Raw genomic sequence first — 22,188 nt, 5'->3', positions numbered from 1 at the left:
CTTTCTGAATTATCTGCCTAATATGATTATTTTGCCTAGTTTTGAAGCAGTTATTGCCTCCTGTTAAAATTTAATTAGGACCAGCTATTTTACACACAGATGTATTTGTATCAAGTAAGCATGTACCTGCCAAACCCAAATGATACTAGCTGCAGCTGTCGGAAAGGTGTTTAATTGGGGCCGAATGTCGTTGGGTTATTACTTATTAGTCTAATGTTCCCTCCAAGGCACAAAATGGGCTGGGGGATAGCCAGTCAATACTGCTCTGTACTCTGGCCTCGTTACTCCTGGTGCTGCTTAGGACTTTCACGCTAAGTTCAAGACAAACCTGATGTGTTGCAACAGAATCCATGCAAAACCAGAAACTCCATTATCCTTTTCTAGTAAATTCACTGAAAATCCTTAAGAAGTGGGTGGGATGATTCTGGTGCAGCTATGCATCTAACTTTTAGTGTGATAAATGTTGTGTGATTTGACAGACAGCTACCTGGATTTGAAAAGATGAGACGCTGGTGCCTACTGATTACACAGTGATTATTTAAATCCTTGTTTGTTGTTGGGAGCTGTTTACTGAACACAGCAGCCCACCAAGAAGTGACTTCCCAATCTGAACAAGTAATTTGCATAATCCTAATAGCAAACAAAGTGTTACAGAAATAATGAAAAACTCCAAGCAGGGTGTGGGGGCTGGAGCGTGGATGAGTAACTTTGTCAGCGCATACATCCCTCACTAGTGCCTGTTGGTAAATTTTCAGGGACCGACGAACTTCATGGCAGGGCAGCAGGTTGTACTGATAACAAGATATTACGTAAAGATAAACATAATTACAATCATGGGTCTGTGTCTTTTTTTTACAAAACCTAATTATGATAGTAGTGTGGTTTTAATAATGCATGGGGCTGTTCCAGAATAAGTAAGTATCTATTACTGCTCAGGAAAACTGTGTTTTACTTTACTTGTGCTTGATTTTACCCAAGCATACCAAAACTAACTCAGGAAGAGCTATGGAATTTGAAGAGCCGTTTGACCTATGATGAAAAGGAAAACAAGAATTAAAAAATTTGCTTTGTGGCTTCTGTGGCTTTAACAAATCAGAAGAAATCTCATATATAAAATGGCATAAATATATTTACCCTTCTACCTTGGAGTACTGGGCACTGAAATCTACTCAGACAAAGCTTATGTGGATCTGGGAAACTGTGAAGTAGAAGTCTTTGTTTGTATTATTGCAGTTGGCATACATACATACCTAGAGGGGTGTTTGGATTTTCTCAACTACAGATCAAAATTTTCTAGACTTCCTTGAAAATCTTTCCCTGGATAAACTGAAAACCCTGGAGATTTTATATGAGCAAGGTCATAGTAAAGAATTTGAAGTGAAAGGTCTTTTCTGCATTGCCCTGCACTGAGCTGGAGGAAGACTAGAGCATCCCAGGGACCTTATATGAAGTGCCAGTGCATGGCATCCAGGAGTGGGAGTTTAGGCCACATTACTGAACTCGAGGATGGGCTTTTTATGGTCTGAGTATAAAGTGTCACTTGAATGGTCCAGAATTTGCTTTCACAGTTGTATGCTGGGATTAATCCCAATTTGTACCAGAGTAAATGGATACAGATTCAGGCCCATTATATAAACAGTAGGGCTTATCAAAAAGTGTCTCTACTTTTCTTGGACAATTGTATTTTTTCCTTTAAAAACATGAAAAACCTTGACTGAAAACAGAAAGCAAAATATTAATTTCAAATTGCTCCAATGTGATTTACAATGTCTCATTTTATCTAACCAAACCAAGAGGTTTCCTCTTGGGACAATTTGATGTTAAAAAGTGTAGTTTTAATTTTTTTTTTTTTTTTAACTCTAGTTTACTAGGGCACCACTGTGATTTTCTCCTCATTTGAAGTGCAAATAACTCATGCCTCGTTATCCTCAATGGGTCAGTTTTCCCCGCCTGTACTGCAGCACGGATTACTCCAGGGACTTGTTGCGGTACAAAATGGGAACCGTTGTTGGAAAGCAGTTTGGAGGAAGTGGGTTGCTTTGGGAAAATGGAGGTGTTCGGCTTCTAAAATACAGTTCTTATGAAGCATTGTGACAGCTTACAAGGATCAGGTTGAATATTGAACCAAAGTGAAGCATTTCCTTATAGGACTACTGAGATGTTTTGCTTCAATTGAATGACACACGTTCCTATTTCCCTGCAAAAATATTCAGCCTTTGGCTAAAATAGTTTTTTTTTTTTTCTCTTTGCTTTCAAGTGTTTGAGGTCCTTTTTTTTCCCAAAAGAAGTACAAATTATATGTGGAAATAAGAGATTACTATTGGAAAACTATATTTTGAGAACCTTCCCACATGTACAACAATTTTTGATGAAAAAAAATTGTTTTAGTCTATTCTTTCCACCATCCTGATGCACAGTTTTGCAGCTGTATTCACACACAAGGATGTGCAAATACAAACAGCCCTACTTGGCTGATGAACTCAAAGAGGTTCCAAGCATTAAAGATAAGCTGTTGCATTGTACACTGTGTTATAAAACACTAACAACCATTTCTCAGCACAATAAAGACAGAGATGGGTAAATGTGTTTTGTATTTAACTTTTGAGGTTTTTCAGCTTGTTCTGGACAGGAAATACCTGAACAATCAGCTGTTGCTGTCTGTTCTCAGCTCTTCCCAACCCTACCTCCACACTCCCACTAAGAAAGAAGTGAGGGGAAAGAAGAAAGCTCTCTTTCAGGGTAGCTGGAAGACGGAAAGACTCCATAGTGAGACAAGAGAATAGCAATCCTCCATACTATCTTCTGTGTGTGAGAAGAACAAAGAGTGTTTTCCTGGCCCTTTGCCTTGCCTCCCCCTCTTCTCCCTTGGTGGTGGAAATCATCCAGCTCTCATGTCCCAGCAGTCCTTGGCAGCAGGGAGGAACTGCTCTGACTTCTCTCTGTGTTAAGTCCCTTGGGAATTAGTCTCAGATTCAATAGACATTCTCTGTTTCTCAGAAAAAATGCATGTTATTGGAGCGAGTTTGCAAATGTGCTGGATTACAGAGTTTAAAATTATTGTTGACCTTTCATGGGAAGTCCCAAAGAAGAAAGGAAGGCAACCTTTTACAAACTGATACAGCTCTTAACAGCTCTTTCGATGAGTCCTCATATCAGAGGAGATTTAAAGTAAAGAAGAGGGGGACTCCTGATGGGATAAACTTTTTCTTATGTCTTTGAATTACAGGTCAGGCTTTGCTTTTTAACAATGAAAAAGAAGTCGGAGCAGGTATTGACTTCACAATGATGCAGATCAGGTTTGTGTACTCATGCAGACATAAATGAGAATTCAAAGCTGGACACCATCTCGCAGGGGGAAGAAACGGAAAATTAAACCTCTCACTATTGCATTGGAAATTGTAGGATTATATCTATCACTCACAGCATATAACAAATGTTGTAGCCAGCTTTGCTGAGTGGATTTGCAAGGCTCTTTGGAAACTAGAAATTTAGAAATACTAGTTAAAGAAAGAAATAGTAATTGCAAGCTCCTTTTTATCTTTGTGATATATATAACTTATAGCTTTCTTAAAAGGAGAAGAATTATCTCTTCAGCCTCATCTACTTTTTAAGTTAGATTTCATTGTGGACTAAAGGAGCAGCTTAATGAAGACCATATCCTTAAACATCTGCATCCATTCGATCAGTAGATCAAATCACTGCTTCCCTCAGGTGTATTTGACCTGACCCTATTCTTACTGGCTTCACTTGCAGCAGGGATTTAATTCATAGTGTTTAGTTTTCAATTCTTAATATTCTGAGAAAGTTCTGCTTTTTTTCTGCTGCTATCATAAGTTGTCCTGAAAAAAGCAGAAGATGATATAGGAAAGAAAAAAACCCAACAGTGACATTTAGAGTTTAGCAGTGAGCAGCACACAAGCTGTCAAACGTTTTTCTTTGACTTCTTGACACAATAAAAAAAGACTTAAAGATTTTTTCCACTGGCACTTACAAATATCCTGGAGTTAATGTGTGTATCTGAGGAAGAGAAGAACTTGACCTAAGTGGTTACTTTTACCATTTTGGATTCCTATCCATTACAAACGTGAGTGCTTCCAAACACGATGGGCCATGGAGTATAGCCACGTTCAGGCAGGGCAGGTGTGTTCAGGTTTCTCGGGCATCCATGATCAGTGAATGGAAGGAATTGTTAAACCATACTAAATAAGAACAAAAGCCCCAGTGAAGTATTCCCTTACTTAGAAGCAGCTTTCTGTTTCAATCTCCTTATTCAATTACATCATGGGATAATATGCAGGAGACATTGAGCCAGAATCGCTTTAATCAAATAAAGAAACTGAAAAGGACTTCTACTCTCGGTATCATTTTATTGAGAGTAATATTGTTATTGTCTACAGTGTCCATATCAAAGAATCTGGATTGATTTAATCATTTCAGGCAAGGTTACAGAGAGTGTCCTCAGTACATGTCCATCAGCATATCTATATGGAGATCAGTGCACTCATACTGATTTACATCAGCCCAGGGTTTACGTGGTAACTTCAGACCCCAGCCCTCTTGGTAAGTTTCTGGATGAACTCTGGCCGATTCACTATTCAATAATCATGAAAGGGAGCACCGTTATTTGAAAAGATGTGGTGTATACTGTTTCCCATGTGAGAGCTGTCTGCTTTTTAGCAGGTGAGAGGTGGCAAGAGACTCTGTCATTGCACTTGCCCTCTGCGGTGGTGTTGGTGCCTCTGCTGCCAGCACAAGACTGGACCTGTTTCTGTGCTCGGGGAACACAGCGGGCTGCCAAGAGCTGATGACTGCCAAGGGTAAGTGATTACTAGGAATGCAATGAGGTAAGGAAAAGCTTCTTGGTTTTCCCCCTCCTCTAGTACACCCATATGTGGTCAACCACAAGCTGGACTGAGTACAACGTTTGAATCAAGCCAGATGCAGTAACCCTTAAATCAGCCTGTGACAAGGTGAGAGAGAAAGAAGGACGTGGTTGCTCCGGTTTGGCAGTGCCGGCTTGGTGGTTCCACAAAAAGTGCTGCATTTTTTAAGAACATGAATGGACTGATTTAAGTCATTGCTGTAATTAGGCTTTTGGTGATCCTAATTAGGGGTTTTTCAGCTAATGCAGAATGGCGTTTGAGAACATGTGCTTAGGGTCTGAATGCCAAAACATAGGGGCTTGATTTGTGTATCTGTGTTAACACGCTATGCGAGGGGATTTTCGTCCGCAACGTGTCTTCTTGGTAAGCCATGTGCTCAGTGACAAAGATAAGGAAGGTGGCATGAACAGGGATATCTCACTCTTACTGCTGAGTCTTCCTTTGTTCAAAAGATTTCTGTTGCCACACCAGGGCAGAAATGATAGCACACACTTATCCAGCCACTGTGACATATCAACAGCAAAGGTGAGATGATTGAATCTGAGCATTATCTGACCAGAACATCATCAGAAGAGATGGCCAAGGGCCTCCATGTGCCAATTGTCTGTCTAAGTGTCTGGCTGATGGTTGTAAATGGCAAATACATCCCCTGGAATACACATTAGTTCTGGAACAATTTGCAAAGGGGAACAGGTCGGTCATGTATGACTTAACTATCACTAATAGTAGTCTGTAATTATTACCTTGTTAGGCTGTGTTCCTTTGAAGCCACCCCCTGGGAGAAGCAACTAAGTCAAGGGCACATCTTGGACAGATCTCCCCCTACAGATCTCTCTGTGGGATTACTCTTGTGTTTAGCCTTGCTGTTGAAATAATCAATTACGTTCATCTTCTAATTAATGAACTAGTATCCGTTTCATAGAACATGCTCATGCCGTAATTACCGCAATTGCGTTACCAGTGGATCACTTGGGGAATGAACGTGTATGGAGTGCTGTTGAGCTTGAATTGCACACTGTGGGGAGGCAAGGGTAATGTTTCCTCTGCTATTGAGTGGACACTTTTTTTGATGAGAAAATACAGAAGAATCTGATCAAAATGCCACTAATGAGGCAACATTTTTTTCTCTGGTTTACTGTGTGTTAACCATACCTTTCTCTTTTATGATCAGAATTTATTCGGGTTTTAGTTTAAGCATTTGTCTTATCTCAGCTGCAGCAGAAAGTCTATTCTGTACAGTAGGAAAAGTCTCTAATGCACTGTATGTGGAGAAAGAAAAAAACATTTTGCTTTCTTCTATTTTTTTATAATATACTGTCAAACATTTTTGTGTATAAGTTTTCAAAATTCTATGGTATCTTGAAAATCTTTAATAAAAAGTATAACATCAATATTAAACATATCTGAATAGAGGCTTTATGGGGCATGAACTAGATGGACAGTTTGATCACTTGGAAAGTGATACTTCCATTTGAAATGAGTTTACCTGATAATATTTTAGACCTTATGTCAATTAAATTCTATATTGAAAATCAGAGGAAAAAAATATGTACATAAAACTTTATTAAAGCCAAGTAGAAATGTCACAGTGAGTTACCGGGGCAGTTCTTTGGTGTAAATTGGCCTGGCTCCACTGAATTAAGAAAGGACCTAGCTCTTTAAGTTCAGCCTTCCAGTGAATCTAAACATGACTCATAAATACATACATGTACTTATGCAATTCCTTGTATGTGTTTCTAGGGCTAGTTATAAAAATGGCTTTTCTACATTCTTCCTGGAATTTGAGAATAATGTACAGATTTATTTCAGTAAATCAGGACATACAGCAATGAGAGGTAGTTGGGAGGATCATGTAAGGGGCTCTTTGTACATAAAAACAAAAGTCTAGACTCTTACTACACTTTTGTCAAACTGTGAAATAAAAAAAAATGCAAAGGATTAGTTTTGTGGGTTTTTTTGTTTTGCTTTGTCACTTTTTCCCCATTTGGTTTCCTTGTTATCTTTTGAACACCTTAGACCTAGTTTAAAATTTGCATTTCAGTTGGTTATACAACTGGTATTTATTTGCATAGCACTTCTTTGCTTCTGATAGTCTGGTGGAGGAATGTTACTGTATGCTTAACAAATTAATGCTCTATTATGTAGATGATGACAGAAAATATCTGCTTTATATAATTACAGTTTTAGACCAAACAAGAAGAAAATTCCATTAACAATTTATGCATATGATAATCAAAGCAAGTTATCATATTCCATACTCCAGAACAGAGGCAGTATGTAATAATTTTCTAGAAATTAAAGTAACTATTTCTTGCTTTGGCTTCCTCATGCATTTGTGTGCCAAGTTTCAGCCTGAAGCAGATTTTAATGGTTGCATTATGAAACTCTCAAAGCGGCTGTGATGAAGACACTGACAAACCGAGCAATACTGGTGTTGCGCAGTTACACTGCAAAATTTACACACAAGAAGTTATATAAATCATTATGCAGTGGACGTATGTCACCTGCCAAATGATGGGATTTGAAAGAAAATTCTTTATGTGCAGCTTATTCCAGAATTTTCTTCTCCAATGTTTCTCTTACCTGTCAGTAAAATCTCTCACTTCTCTTGTTGTGAGAGTATGAATATTGAATTAATGGACCTCTGTCCTGATCCAGAACGAAGTTTCCCGACAGAAATTCCTATGCTTTGGAGCGGCCAGCTGTACCAGTGCTTTGAACTGGTGTGTACATGTGGATGTGTGTTTGCTTCAGCAGCAGCACGCACAGAGATGGCACTATAGAAACCTGTGCTGGCTTGTGCTCTCCCTCTTCCCCCCCAGATCTATCAGGAAAAAACTTTCTCATGAAGTGGCATGTGAACACTCTGTATGGAGTTGTGATAAATTACAGATGCATAGTAAATTAAATTTATGATAGCTACCTTTGACCTCCTCCTATATGCTTTACTTATTAATCACATCTCTTCTGGGATCACTTCTGCTGAACAGCTTCCAAGATTTCCACATTTTTAAACTAGTCTGCTTAGAGGTGTGCGTGAATATACGATGCTACTGAAGGAGGGAGGAGACATGAGTCAGAAACCTCATCAAGGAGAAATGTTTCACTGGTTTGGAAAACTGAACTAGAATGGAGGAAGAGGAGGGAAGTTACAGCTCTGAGCAACACTAGATTAATGTCAGCGCTTTTCAATGGTGCTTCCTCTTCTTGACTATATTATGGTGGTGGTGTGCTCATACACAGACAAGTATCTAATCAAGATTAGGATATGATAGCCAAACCTCTTCTCCATTTTGATCCAATTCTGGATTCAGATCTTAGATGATAAGTCAGTGAAGTCAACCTCTGTGCTACACTCTCCCATGTCCCCATACTGACACTTTCACCCTCAACACAGAAGTTGTGAAAAGGGGTCCATATAAACTCACTCAAAGTGTCAGCTCTGGGAAATTGTGCTCCTTCCTTTCATGAGCCAGTGAAGATAAAAATACTATCCCACCGCCATCCATTAAATGCATTCTCTATATATAGAGAATATATTAGAATGATACTACGGATATTGAATTTATCTTCATGAGATGGGGATGGTCTCATCAGTCATGAGTGTCACAACTAAGCAAAGACACAAGTGAATAATGAAGCCACCCTTATCGAGTACAGATGAATTCAATTTCCTCTGCACTATAATGTCATATTTGATTCAGTGAACTATAACATCTACTTTTTATTTTTTAAGTTGCCCATGGGTTCTTTTTCTCATTCTCCCTCTCTAAAGCTGTTTTTGCGATGCATTTTTCTGCTTTTATGCATCCTGCATGTCTTTTTCCTCTGTCTAACATAACAACTAAGTTGAATCATAAATGGCATACACAGAATGAGAACACTTACCATGTCAGGTGCCTAAATTCCCTGCCCCTACTAGCTTTTCTGGAGGACCTATCCCTGGGAGTTATGCTGACAACACTTCATGCACAGAAGTGCAGGCCACGGATAAATGAGCTTGTTCTGGGATATCTGTAACGCTATATTCTCTTGTGATTTTTGAAAAAGTGTGTATGAGTCTTCCATCCTGATGGACAGAGTAGCATGAAGGAACTAACTGTAGGAGTGGCCTTGGTGTTAAGCAACCATAACTGTCGTGAACACAGGCTGTGAAGAATAAAGCAAATGTGTGCAATACTATGCAGCAGTAGGTCACATGCAGAAGAGTCCATGTGAAAACAAAGCAGGGAGCAAAAATTGCTATGGCCTTCCTCTTACCAGGACATTTTTTAGTATGAGTAGAGCTAATCAGGAATCGTGCTCCTCTCCACACCACGTGTCCCCTGCCCTTTTCCCTAGAAAATGCCTTTACTGTGTGCTGCCTATCAGCCTGCCCAGTAAGCTGCTGTTTCAGGATGCTTTGGATGCACTGGGACCAAATGCCACCTGCACGGCACTGCCACAGCCGGGCATTAGGCACTGCAAGAAGTGCACAGGAACAAAGCATATTCAAATTCTTTTCCACTCCCACTGTTGAAGTTGTGCCAACATGCTGGCTGCAGACAATACCAGATTTGTTTTCAGTCAACTTAACCGTTCTCATAATCCTACAAAATTGAGGTCTAGCTGCTTAGACAGAAGAATGTGCCATTTAAGCTACCAAGGGCAGAGTGTAGCCCTGTCCCTGGGAAGAGCTCCTCTCGGCTGGCACAGCACTCAGCACAGCGGAGACATGGCCTCTAGCTCAAATCCCCGGAGGTTGCTGTAGTTTTTCTTCCTTGCAATACAAAGAATAAACACAAATGTGCTGCGTGAGCAATGCAGCTGCTGCATCGACTCTGAGCACGGTGCTATTTTGTACCTAGACTGTATATTCTGTATTGCTTAATACAGAAAAGGGCACAATAGCTCAATTTCAAGCTAATTATAGCAGTAGAAGATTCTGTGGGAATGCCTCTCCAGGTTTTACCAATAAACTCCTTAGAGAAACAAGGAAACGTATTCACATTATATTTACCTAATAGATGAGATTCAGTCTATTAGATGAGATATGAAGTAAATTAAATTCCATGGCAGGTGAACACCCTGAGGGTACTGTAGTTTATAACACTATATTAATATTCTGTAAGACCACTGCATGAGCTTAGTATAGCTAACTTCAAAATTAGCTTTACAGGCCACCTGCAGAATTTTTTCTGGTTGCTTTCATAGTCAGTGCTGCAATCATAGATAATTTAACATAAATATTAAGTAAATAATTGGTTCAGAATATTTCAAGGTTAGGGACATAAATCTCATTCCCATTACATGAATGCAAACCATAAAAATACAAGGTGGTACTTAACCTGGCAATTTTAGTTTCCAATAAGCCATATTCCCTTCCATTTTTTGAAAAATAGAAAAGACCTAAGCAAATTCTACAGAACACAGTTACAGAAGATGCAGAAGAATTATTGTGGAAAGGAGATATTAATTCAGAGCTCTGTGTAAAAAATGCTCAGGCTGATAAAATGATTGTAATGAGCACTACTAAGGTTTTAAAGCACATTTGTACAGATTTAGTGATATGAATATAGACTGAAGGTTTTTTGTTATGCTTTTCTGAAGGGATGATTTCTAAAGCTGAGCACTGGCTGAGGTAATAAGAAAGAGGTAGTGGGTGTGCCTCATTACGACAGCTATGGTTACGCAATGCTTTCTTCTTAGCCTCCAGAAGCTTACAACTTGCAGGTTAGCCAGAAGTAATCATCACAATAACTAGGTGGTCTCTTTTAGGCGGAAAAGCACATTTACATTTTGAAGGAGATGATAAGCTCTTTTTCTAATGCAGTTCTCTAGTGCCAGAGCTTGGGAAGGAGATCAAGAGGAACTACTCTTAGATGTCAGACTTTTGACTGTTTCCAGAAAAATCTTAGCAGTTCATAACAGTGATACTTGGGAAAAAGTCAGTAAGGTGTTATGTCTATTGTGTGCAGTTTCCCAACATCAGCAGACCTTTCATTTGATTTTTTTTTTAATATACTGCTTGCATTTTTTTCTGACTGTAGTGTGTAGATTCTTGTTTGATGCCCTTGGTCCTAATTTGTCCTTAAGGGTACAAGGAAGGTTGTATTTTAATCATAGCTTCAGAGAGTAAGTTGGTTTAATTAGCCTTCCATTGCTTTCCAAATCCTTCTCAAAACATTTGCTCTCTGATATTATTTTCAAATTGTAGGAGGTAGCTGAGGAAGGAGAGCTGCAGGTGTTCGTCACAGACCAGGCGATGCCTGTTAATGCAAAATTGCTCTGAAGAAGTAATTTTATCAGCACTTGTCACAGAAAAATTGCAATCAGAGAATCTACTTTCAGAGTTTGGCTCTGTCGGCTTTTACCTGTTGCTTCCTTACTACGTATAGCAATTGCTTTAGGTTTGGTAAGATTTTTGTGTGTTCTTTTTAGTTCAGACCATTAAATATTGAATCTCAATAAGCTAAGTCTCCTTTAAGTGATTCCATTAGAAGATGTCTGCAGAGGATACCTGCTGGCTATTCCTCTACTGCAGCAGGGAAATCTTCTGCAGATATAAAATTGGGATAGCAGGATCTCCCTCCGGGCTTTCTTTTCAAAGGCAAGTATGTGGAGGCATTGGCATTGGTGGGGAAGGCCATGCTTTGAATCTTCTAGTCATGGTAGCAAAATCCACCAAAGATAGTTGTTAAGACGGCATCTGAATATTTAGTAACTTAAGCAACTATAGGGAATGTTGCTTAAGAGTAATTGAAATGGATTAAAAAGGAGTCAAAATCCACTGAGATCCTGACAAGAAATCTGAGACTTTTTAGGCAGAAAGGCTTTCACTGTCTTTTCTCATACGTATAGTGGATGTTCTTCTTCCTGTATGCCCAGAAGTGAGGATATGTCAGTGTGAACTTTTAATTATTAAGAAGCGATGTATTGATTTGGACATAATTTCTCTCTCAAAACTGAAGTATACTTGTGTGAGGATAGTGTTAGAAACCCCCCACATGTGAAAGTGTGAACAAAAATCAAACTTGGAGCAGGAAGACACAGGATAGAAAATGAAGGCAGAAGGATATAAAAAGAAGGCAGGGATTATCTTGCTTATTCTGATCATTTTCTCCTCAGATTTATTGAGGTACTAAGATGTGTCTTGATTACATTTTCCTGTGTCTGCTAACATTCCTGATTTTGCACTTTGATACTATGTGGGCTCACACCTACTATTAAACTTTCATGATTGAATAATTTCAGTAGGGAAAAGTCTGCTCTATTAAAGTGCATAGAAGTTCAATAGCTAAAGTCTAAGGCAGACATATGAGGTAATATATAGTGTAACTTTCTTTATTCTCAATTCTTCTTACTACACCCTAGAGATACTGGGAGACAATGGAGACAATGTGTAATGAATGACAGAAAATGTGTGTAAAAGCATTGTATGGTGAATAAATTAAAGCCTTTAGTCATAAGACCAATAATAGGAGAAGCGAGAAATTAAGAAGTATAAGCAAGGGACACAAAACATCTAGCAGAACAAATGGATATAATAATTTTCAAACATGTCAGCTTGAATCAACTAAGGTAAACAATCGGAGTCTCAGTGCATGCCTGGACTAGGCAAGCTTTGCCACTGAGTACTGTAAAATGGAAAGGAGTCATAAACTGTTGGAGAACAGAACAGGAGTATGTGTCTGACCATTTATAATCTTTTAATCAAACATGGAGCCCATAGCTGGAGTCTGGTAGCTTTGGAGACTACTTTGTCTGTGTATTCATAGACCATTCGTAACGCAGTGAGCCATAAAATGCTCTCTCACTTTCTTGCTTCAGCGGTTTCAACACCTTGCTCTGGGACAAATATCTCTAATAACAAGAGGTAATTCAATTTTGCTCTTGCTCAGTCCTAAGCAAACAGTTCTGGCTGCTGTGACTTACCAGATTTGTGGAGGTTGTGCAGGGAAGACAGCATAACAGTTGGAAGCTACTGGGTGCCCTGCCAGACTGTATATTGACTGTTGTACGGACTGTCATGGACATTGATGCTTTAAAAACCTGAAGGTATTGCTGTGCTTTGTGGCACAGGTTTGTGTGTGAAGCTGATGCCTGTCCCACCACACTTTCATTTATAAGGGTGCGGTAGGCGAGCCTGGGATACGGGGAGCCCTGGCTCCTGCCGTGGGAGATGGAGACAGTCACTATCCGTGGGGTTGGATGATGTGAATATTTGTGGTGGTGGCGGTGGGGAAGGCGGTTTCGATGCTGGCAGCGGGGTTAGAGGTGGAGGTGATGCACTCTTCTCCTGCTGCACGTGGTGGGGAGGGTGCAAGGAAAGGGTTCTAGAGGGGCAGCACCACCTCCCTGGAGCAGCCAGGGTGCCTTCCTCTCCCTCCTGCCACCCCACTGCTTACGAGCTTGCTGCTAAGCGTGTGCTTTGCTGATTTTGGGATCTATTGAACAGGTAAGCTGAGTAACATTTTTCATTCCAACAGTTGTGTTTCTACCACAGATATACGGCATCGACCAGTAGTAGTGCAATTCAGGGGACAATTTGGCTGTTTGAGTATTCACACACTGTTCTAGTTTGGATTTTATATGTGCCTTTAAATTTACAAGTCGGGAAGTTCATTTAATTTGTAAAACTGTTGAGTTTGTGAAGAATACCTTGAAATGTTTTACTTATCCATTTCTTTAAGATCTTGTCTTATAACTGTTTTAGAGAGAAAGTATACTTGTCTTTGTTTTTACTAATAATGAGCACTTACTGACTTGTATTTATGTTGCTGCGGAGAGAATGCACATAGTTATATCAGGGGCATGAAAATTGATTTAGAAATTGAATAAACTTTCATTCTATTGTGTAAGAACCAAACATTGATTTATTTGGGTTAGTTTAAAAAACAAACAACAAAACCCTCAATGGACAGTTTTTCTTTGCAAAGTTTCTTGGGCCTTCCTTTGAATCATCCGGCCCTTTTAGAAAAAGGATACCAGACAAGGCCACTGGTGAGATTTGTCTTGTCAAATTAAGTATTTTCTTCCTGTAGCTATTTTTCTCTCTAACCTATTAGTTTGAGGCTCATCTGCAGGCCACATGCTGCCAAAGCTCTGGTCCTATCTTGTACTGACTGGGGATTTCCCTTCACGTGAGGGTTTGACAAAAAGCATCCTTACTGCTCCTGAGGATTTCCTGGTTGAACAGGTTCTGAACGCTTCTCTGATTTAACTATTTTTTATTTTTTTTTGTTCCAAAGGAGCTGTGTTCACCTAACATTTTCCTATATTTTCCTTTTTTCTGCTCTAGATGGCAATGTAACGCTTTTTCATCCACTGGGAGCCTCATGTTTCTGTAAAATTTGTATAAACCTAGTAAGCTAACAATAGATTTATCTTATTACATGTGTACAGTACTAGCTGTAATGGCTCCCCTGCCACTCAGCTGTGACTTTTGCCCCATCACTTGTATCCACCCTCCTTCCTTGTCTTCCTTCTGTCCTCAACTCACAGGCTCCATCTCCTGCTCTTGCCGCTCTTATCCCACCAGCTTAATTTTTTGCCTGCATCAGATTAGGACAACTGTGCATGAGACAGCCTTGACTTCTGTTTTCTTCAATCCTTTTGTGACACTGGCCCAAATCTTGGCTTTCACAGTCTTACATTTCCGCCTGTTCCTTTATGCCCAAATGACTGATTTCTACACATCCCCTCTTTGTGTCTCCTTTTTTTTTCTTTTTCTGGAGCAAGAACTTAATTTCTATAAAAAGCTCAGTCGTGGTGCACTAATAATGAAAAAAACCTGAGTAGACTCTCGTATTTTGCCTGTGAAGTAAAATGTGCTGTACTGCCAATCTACGTTACTGAAATTAGGAACAGGCTAATAGCATATATTTTCAGTTATTTAAAGGCAGCTGCACTGCGTCAGACTAACATCTACCTATTATTGTACCCTAATGGGTGGCCAATGGTGGATGCTGAGGGAAGGAATACTAGAAAAATGAAGTGTAAATTCCCTTCTGGTGGCACTTGAGACTTTAAAGATTTCTTGAGCCAAAGGTTGTTGTGTATTGTTGCATCTAATTGTTTTGATGGAGATTTCTTCTATGAATTGTGGAGTTCGTTCCATAATTAAATTATGGAACGTGCATAAACAGTTCTTAATTTTCAGATGCTTTAAATCTGCTTCTTGATAATTAAATATGGTGTCCCTAGTTACCGGGTTATAAGCCATTGTGAATAATTGTTATCCTTATTTTTTGGGGGGATGAGGTAAAGTGAACTGTATGCCATATAACAGAGTTATGTAATGATGCTCTCTGTTTTGTTCATTTTTCCTTTCCTATTAGTCCCCAGTGATCCATTTTCTTTTTTAATCTGCTGCTGAGAATGAAGATGATGGTTTTTGGGATGAGTGCAAGATGTCTTTGTAAGGGGTAATAGCTAATTTGGAACGCATTTTTGTGTCTACGTTGTGTGGTTATTTCCCTCTCCTGTTCTTTGGTTTGTATTTATTGACAGTGGATTTCATTTGGTGTATTATTACCTGTTCACTTAGAAACATGATATCTCCTGCAGCTCTTCACAGTCAGCTTGCAAGTGAAGTGAGTAATTTTGAATAATCAGAAAACTTAGCCACCTCATTCATGAATGTGTTGAGGAGCATAAGCTTTAGCACAGAAGCCCATCATTGGTAACCTTCCTGAAATGTGAAAACTGGCCATTTATTCTTATTGTTAATTTTATATCCCTTAACTAGTGATTAATCCTTGATATCCTTGAGAGGACCTTCATTTTTATCCCAGGAGAGCTTAGTTTGAGAATCACACATGATGAACCTTGTAAAGGGCGGGGGGGAAGGTGTCCTCCCGATTACCCTTTTCCATATGCTTTTTAATTCTTTCAGAGAACTCCAATGCACTTCTGGGACATGACTTCCATGGAAATCATGCTGACTATCCCATTAAATTTGCCCATGTGTCATCTTAGTTGACTCTCTACTATAATTTCAACCAATTACTGATCAAAAGTTTGTCAAGAGTGCAAGAACTGAGGGGACACAGGGCATCCTGTGTCCCCTCAGTTCTTGCACTCTTGACAAACTTTTGATTCAGAAAATGGGAAAAACAATGGAAGAAGTAACAAACAGTTATGAAATTACTGTTTGAAACAGTACAAAATTACTGTTTGAAAAATGTGAAAGTGGAGAGTGGCTTGAATGAGAACCACCACAAAAATGGTAGCACCTACTTAGGAAGGGAAGGAAGGAGATGAGCAAGAAAACAAATTTTTTTTGAAAAGTAAACCTAAATGCAGAGAAGTATGTTTAAAGAGGTGGTACTAATGACATACAGAAAAAACCAAATGTGACAAAGCATAATAGGAAGTATATCAAAAGCCATCTTTGCTAAATGGTGAGGTCACTGCTGACCTCTAACACGTACATACACACACCAAACCTGTGAGTTAGATTAGATGTTGAAGGGTGACTGTAACAGAGCACAATGGGAATGTAAGGACAAATTCAAAAAAGCCAAGGCCAAGAATAGGAGGCACCTGGCAAAAGACATCAGGAGTAATAGGAAATCATTCCCTGTATATCTAATTGGTAAGAGAAATACCAATGAAATAAGTTTCTTTCTCTCCTGTGCAGTAAAACTACTACAAGAAGAGGGTGAGAAGGCTTAGGGGGATGTGATGTCCTTTTTGCATCAGTCTTTGTAGAAAAGACTGCTTGGAGGAACTTACAACATAATTAATACCAATTGTAAAAGGAGGTAAGATTCAAGACTACAAGGGGAAAGAACAAGTTAGAGAGTTCTTAGAAAAGTTAGATGTCTTCAGGTGGATGGGGCTGACCAACATCATCCTGGGATATTTAAAGAACTTGAAAATACTAGCACTTATGTTTAACATATGGAGGATAACCATAACACTGGTTATCACAGCAAGGAAGGACTGAAAAACTAGAAAAAGTTTATATTTATAAAAGGGAAAAAGAGGCCTTCATTTAAGTTCCAGGAAAATTCTGGAACAGCTTATGAAACAAGTTGTGCTACATTCACCTTGAAGATAAAAAGATGTTTAACAACCAAAAGGACTTAGCAGGGGGAAAAAAAAAATCAAAGAAATCCAGTGTCTTTGTGTGATAAGATAAGAATCCACATGGATAGGAGAGAAGCAGGAAATACATCTCTTCTTTAGATCAACATGGTCTTCACGAAGTTCAGAAAGGAGGAAGTGAAGTTCGCTGATAGCCAAATCTAGACGGTAACTCTTTGTGGTTATTGTTGAAATAGAAACACACAGTCCTAGCCAGATTTTTTGGGGGGTCTTTCTGGTCAGAGTTTATTCAGGACTTTACCAATGTTCTAAACTTGGCATTGACATGAAGCTGGGAGGCAGTGCAAATCCTCTGGAGGACAGAGGTGGAATTCAAAATTATCTCAGTGAACTGATGAAATAGTTTCTAATAAAAACCTGTAAATCAATAGGGATATTCAGTTAGGCAGTGATAATCACCTACACAAATACGGGATGGGAAACAACTGATTAAGCAACAGTCCTTCAGGAAAGAGTCTGTGAGTATAGTGATAACAACCTGAAGATGAGTCAACAATGTCTTGCTGTTACACAAGGACAAACTTCATAGGGAGAAGTATAAGCAAAAGGAAGTTTGCAAGTCATGTGACATAATCTTTTTGCTCTACTCAGCCTTGGTAAGGACACACTGGAGAACTATGACTGGTCTAGAGTATCTCATTTCATGATAAGTGTGGGAATATGACAACAGCCTTTGAAGATGTGAAAGCCTTCTACAAAAGAGCAAGGGAGTAATCTGTTCTCTGTGTTCATGGTGTGGGCAATAGGCATGAGCTGCAGCAAGAAAGGTTAAGGTTAGGCATAAGTTCCTAAAAGTAAGGAGACTGAACCCTTTGAACAATGTGCTTTCCTAATGCCATAGAAGCTGTATCATTGGAGGCTTTCCCATCACATCTGTCAAGGATGATGTAACATCTTACAGCTGACCCAGCCCTGAGGCAGGGGATGGACTGAGAACATTTCCAGTCCTGTTCACTGTTATGTCTTGCTTTACCTGTTTCCCCTAGCTCCTCTGTTTTCATCACTTATAAGCTGCTTGCCATCTGCCTCAAGAACCTCTACTTCCTGTCCCAAGTTTATTTTTCTTGAATTTAACATGGAGAGCTAACGAGGCCAATGTCAGACTTGGTCAGACCTCACTATTCTTTTACTTTTCCAGATCATTTATTAGTTTATTGAACAACATTGGTCCCAGCATTGATTTTTGAGGTACCTGTGCTGGCAAATTCCCCACCTTCTGAGAATGAATCATTTGTTCCAACCTGTTGTTTCCTGTCTTCCAAACCATCATCAATTCCTGAAAGGTCTTCCCTCTTATCTTGTGCAACTTTAATTGCTCTTCAGAACTGTTGCAGAAGGATCTTATTTAAAGCATGTGGATGGGTTTGGTTTTATTTTGAATGCATGCTACATTACACCTACTGAAACACCGTTTTCTTACTGTGTCCTTTAAATCTCTGTTTCATGAATTATAAAAATGATGTTGATTCTGCCCCACTATGTTACAGTTATTCATGTGCCCACCTGTTCTAGCTTCTATTATATTTTATGCTAATTAGCAGGCAAATGAATTTTCTGGTATGTTAATCAGACTCATTAGTCTGTAATTCCCAGAATTGCCTCTGTAGCCCCTTACAAAGCTTGGTATGATATATGTCTTTTCTCACTCTGCTGGAAGGTAATAGAGCTTGCAATAAGCAGAAGCGGATGTACATTTGTTAGTTATTCTGCGGTTTCACAACTGAATTTCTTTAGAACTCTTTGTGAGGATGACCCGGCCCTGGGTGATGTATTGTTCATTTTTTTGGGGTATGCTTTAAAATTTCCATTGCTACTTAACCTTGCTCCTTAATCGAGTTCTCCATAAAAAAATAGCTCCTGAAGACCACTCAGATTTTGACTTCTGTTGATGCTGATGAGACTAATTAATTTCTTATGATGGTATTACCTTTCTTGAGTATGCCTGTTTCACTCTGAGCATCATTTTGCCCAACTGTCTAGTTAATTTAAAAAAAAAAGTATATTTTCTACCCTTAGCATTGCCCTTGCCTCTTGATTGGCCCTTGCAGCCAGCCTTCAGGGAATAATTTCCAAAAATTAAAAATAAGCTGCCTAGAGAAAAGAATATGGATGCCTTTAATGGCATCCTCTAAAAGTACCTACAACATTAACTACTTTCTCTTTAAATGTATTCTTTGCTAAAAATTCAAAATCAATTAGCATTATTTAACCAGAACCAGGTAGTGTACTAGCACTTCTTGGAGCAGTATTTATTTGTATATTGCTACACCACAGTAGGGTCCTAGGTCACAGATGGGGCTTTCAGCCATTCTAATACTTTTACTGTTACTGCTTTTAATAATTCCAGCAAGAAAGATATGGAATTGCAGTCCTTCCAAAAACAGTTAATTGCTTTAAAAATATCTAAAAAGACATATATAAAGAAAGACATGGACCTGTTAGAGTGCATCTAGAGGAGGGCCACGAAAATGGTCAGAGGGCTGGAACTTCTGCTATGAAGAAAGGCTGAGACAGTTGGGGCTGTTCAGCCTGGAGAAGAGAAGGCTCTGGAGAGACCTTATTGGGGAGACCTTTCAATACTTAATGAGGCTTATAAGAAAGACAGAAAGAGACTTTTTAGCAGGACCTGTAGTGATAGGACAAGGGGTAATGTTTTAAATTGAAAGAGGGTAGATTTAGATTGGACATGAAGAAATTTTTTACGATGAGGGTGGTGAGACACTGGAACAGATTGCCCAGAGAAGTTGTGGATGTCCCATCCCTGGAAGTGTTCGAGGTCAGGTTGGACGAGGCTTTGAGCAACCTCATCTACTAAAAGATGTCCTTGCCCACGGCAGGGGGGGTTGGACTAGGTGATCTTTAAAGGTCCCTTCTAACCCAAACCATTCTGTGATTCTATGACTTCAGTTTGAACTTTTTCACCCGATTAACATTGTTCACATGAAAATGCAAAATACATAAAATGACCAAATATGAGTACATAAGGCAAGACCTAGGAACACTGGGACATGCATAGTTCCAAACATCAATTACATGTGATGAGTTGGGATCTCTTGATCAGAGCATCACAAAGGCACTGGGTCCATTGGAAACTGACTCTGTAATATGATAGGTCCTTCAGTGAAGGATCTTGTTGGAAGAGTTTAACTTTCTAAATTTATCAATGATTTGGTCTCAGATCTGCTTTACCATTTCTGTTCCCCCTATATTACAGATGCCAGAAGGAAAAATAACCATAATAAATAATAACATTTCACCTGAAAATTTTGCTTCTCTAATAAGGGATGATTTTAAATGGTACAGTGCAAATTGCAATATGTTTTGGAGAGAAGGGGGGTTACCTCTGCTCATAGTAATATAAGCAAAGGAGAACTAAGATGTTCTATAACTCCATACGTTATGGAGTGACTTTCATTCACTAATCAGCTACCATGCAGTGCAAATACCAGAAGCAAAATTTCTGCATGTTGAATTTTCTCTAAAAGAAAAAGTGAAGTAAAAAAGAATTTGTGAAACAAATACTCCAATAACGTTTGAACTGAGGATTGATTCTGCAACTCTGTCTCTAAGGCATCGTAAATACTGCAGAGCAATTGAAAAGATGACTGTCCTGTGAGTGCTGGCCTAGGTACAGCTGAAAGTGCGATGGATTTAACATCAAAGACCTAATGTGAAATTTCCATGCTTTATTGGTTACAGTTGGTGACTGTGGTATATCTGATGGTTATTTTGAGTTGCACATACTGTCCCACTGATTTGTATTGCTCTAGCAATGCAAAGCAAGTGTAAACTCAGCTTAACTACCCATCTAAGCTAGTTTTCTGACTGCTTCATGTCAAGCGAGTAGAAAAGCAGCCAGACCATGCTGGTTTATATGTCCTACCTATACGGGCTGGCTGATCAAAAGGAGGACAAGCATTTTAGGATTAGAAAAAATCTGTGATTCCCAAGAGGGAATGTTGTAGAGCTTCAGTGCTCTGGTGTACTAGCAGATAGTAGAGGATGAACAATTTGTAAATGGTGGCAGCAGCTTCCCTCAAAAAAGTGAACTCTTGAATGTCCTGTGTCAAGTCTCATCCTGTGCAGTTTCTCCTAAACTAGTTCTTTCCCTTTTCTTTAGCTTTTTTTATCATTTCTGCATTGCTAGATATTATACCACCCTTCAAAGTAATTTTTCAGCAGATTTATGCTGATACATTATTAAAGATAAATATTTCAAGTGATGCAAAGGTCCCTCAACTTCTTTTGAACTATATTTTTAATATCTAGGAAAGTTGATGTTTCAAATCATCCCTGATCTTAGTGCCCGAGGGCTTGCAAAACATCCCCAGTATTAATGAATGTAATCTGAGGAAAACATTTGTCAGAGGGAGCTGGGAAAGGGACCATGAAAAACGTATTACGTAGACTGGAGCAAAATGGCTAGCCTTCTGATTATAAATCTAAAATATTAAAATAATGAATTCACAGAACCCCTATTAGACATCAAAGCTTGTGTCTTATTGGGGTATGCTTTTAATTTATATGCCCTCTTTCAGGCCAAAAACAAACCTGATAAATTGAACAGTGAATTCCTAACCTGATTGAAAAAACCTGACTCCAGATCGTTGTTGTCAATAGAAAGGAGACCGTGCAAGCTGAACTCTGCTCAAGTAGATGCCTGTGGTATAATTTAATGGCACATTTTCAAACCTTACAACTTTTAAATACAGAGCTAAACTTTAAAGCAGCAACTTAGTAGCCCTTATGCTGTTTGCTCTTTTATTCTTATTTCAGTTTTCTTTGTTTCAGAAGTCTGCGGCAGAGGCAGCTGTAGGAAGAGAGAATTTAAATGCTTTCAGTTGGCAAAAGCAGCCAGTGTTAAAGCTACTAAACATGATGTCTTTCCCCCTCCCTTTTTCCATATGAGTGAGGAATGCACTGAAATGAATATGCAGGCAGCTCATAGACTCTACATTACCCAAAACCAAATCTCAGTTTAGGAATGTTTAAGTACTCTTCATTACATAACCTTCCCTTTTAAAAAAAGGGAAGATTTTGTTATATTCCACCTAGAAACACATTAGGATTCCAGAGATGACAGATAAATATAGTGGATGAAACATGTTAAACATCAGCAGTGAGTGCACAGGATGAGAGAAAGCGAGTGATTATGGTGCTAATGTGAGATTTGGGAGGCCTGCTTTCAATTCCCCCATCTGCCACAGGCTGC

This window comes from Gymnogyps californianus, chromosome 3 (assembly GCF_018139145.2).
Source record: "Gymnogyps californianus isolate 813 chromosome 3, ASM1813914v2, whole genome shotgun sequence".
In the NCBI taxonomy this organism is placed as follows: domain Eukaryota; kingdom Metazoa; phylum Chordata; class Aves; order Accipitriformes; family Cathartidae; genus Gymnogyps; species Gymnogyps californianus.
This window is presented reverse-complemented; position numbering follows the sequence as displayed.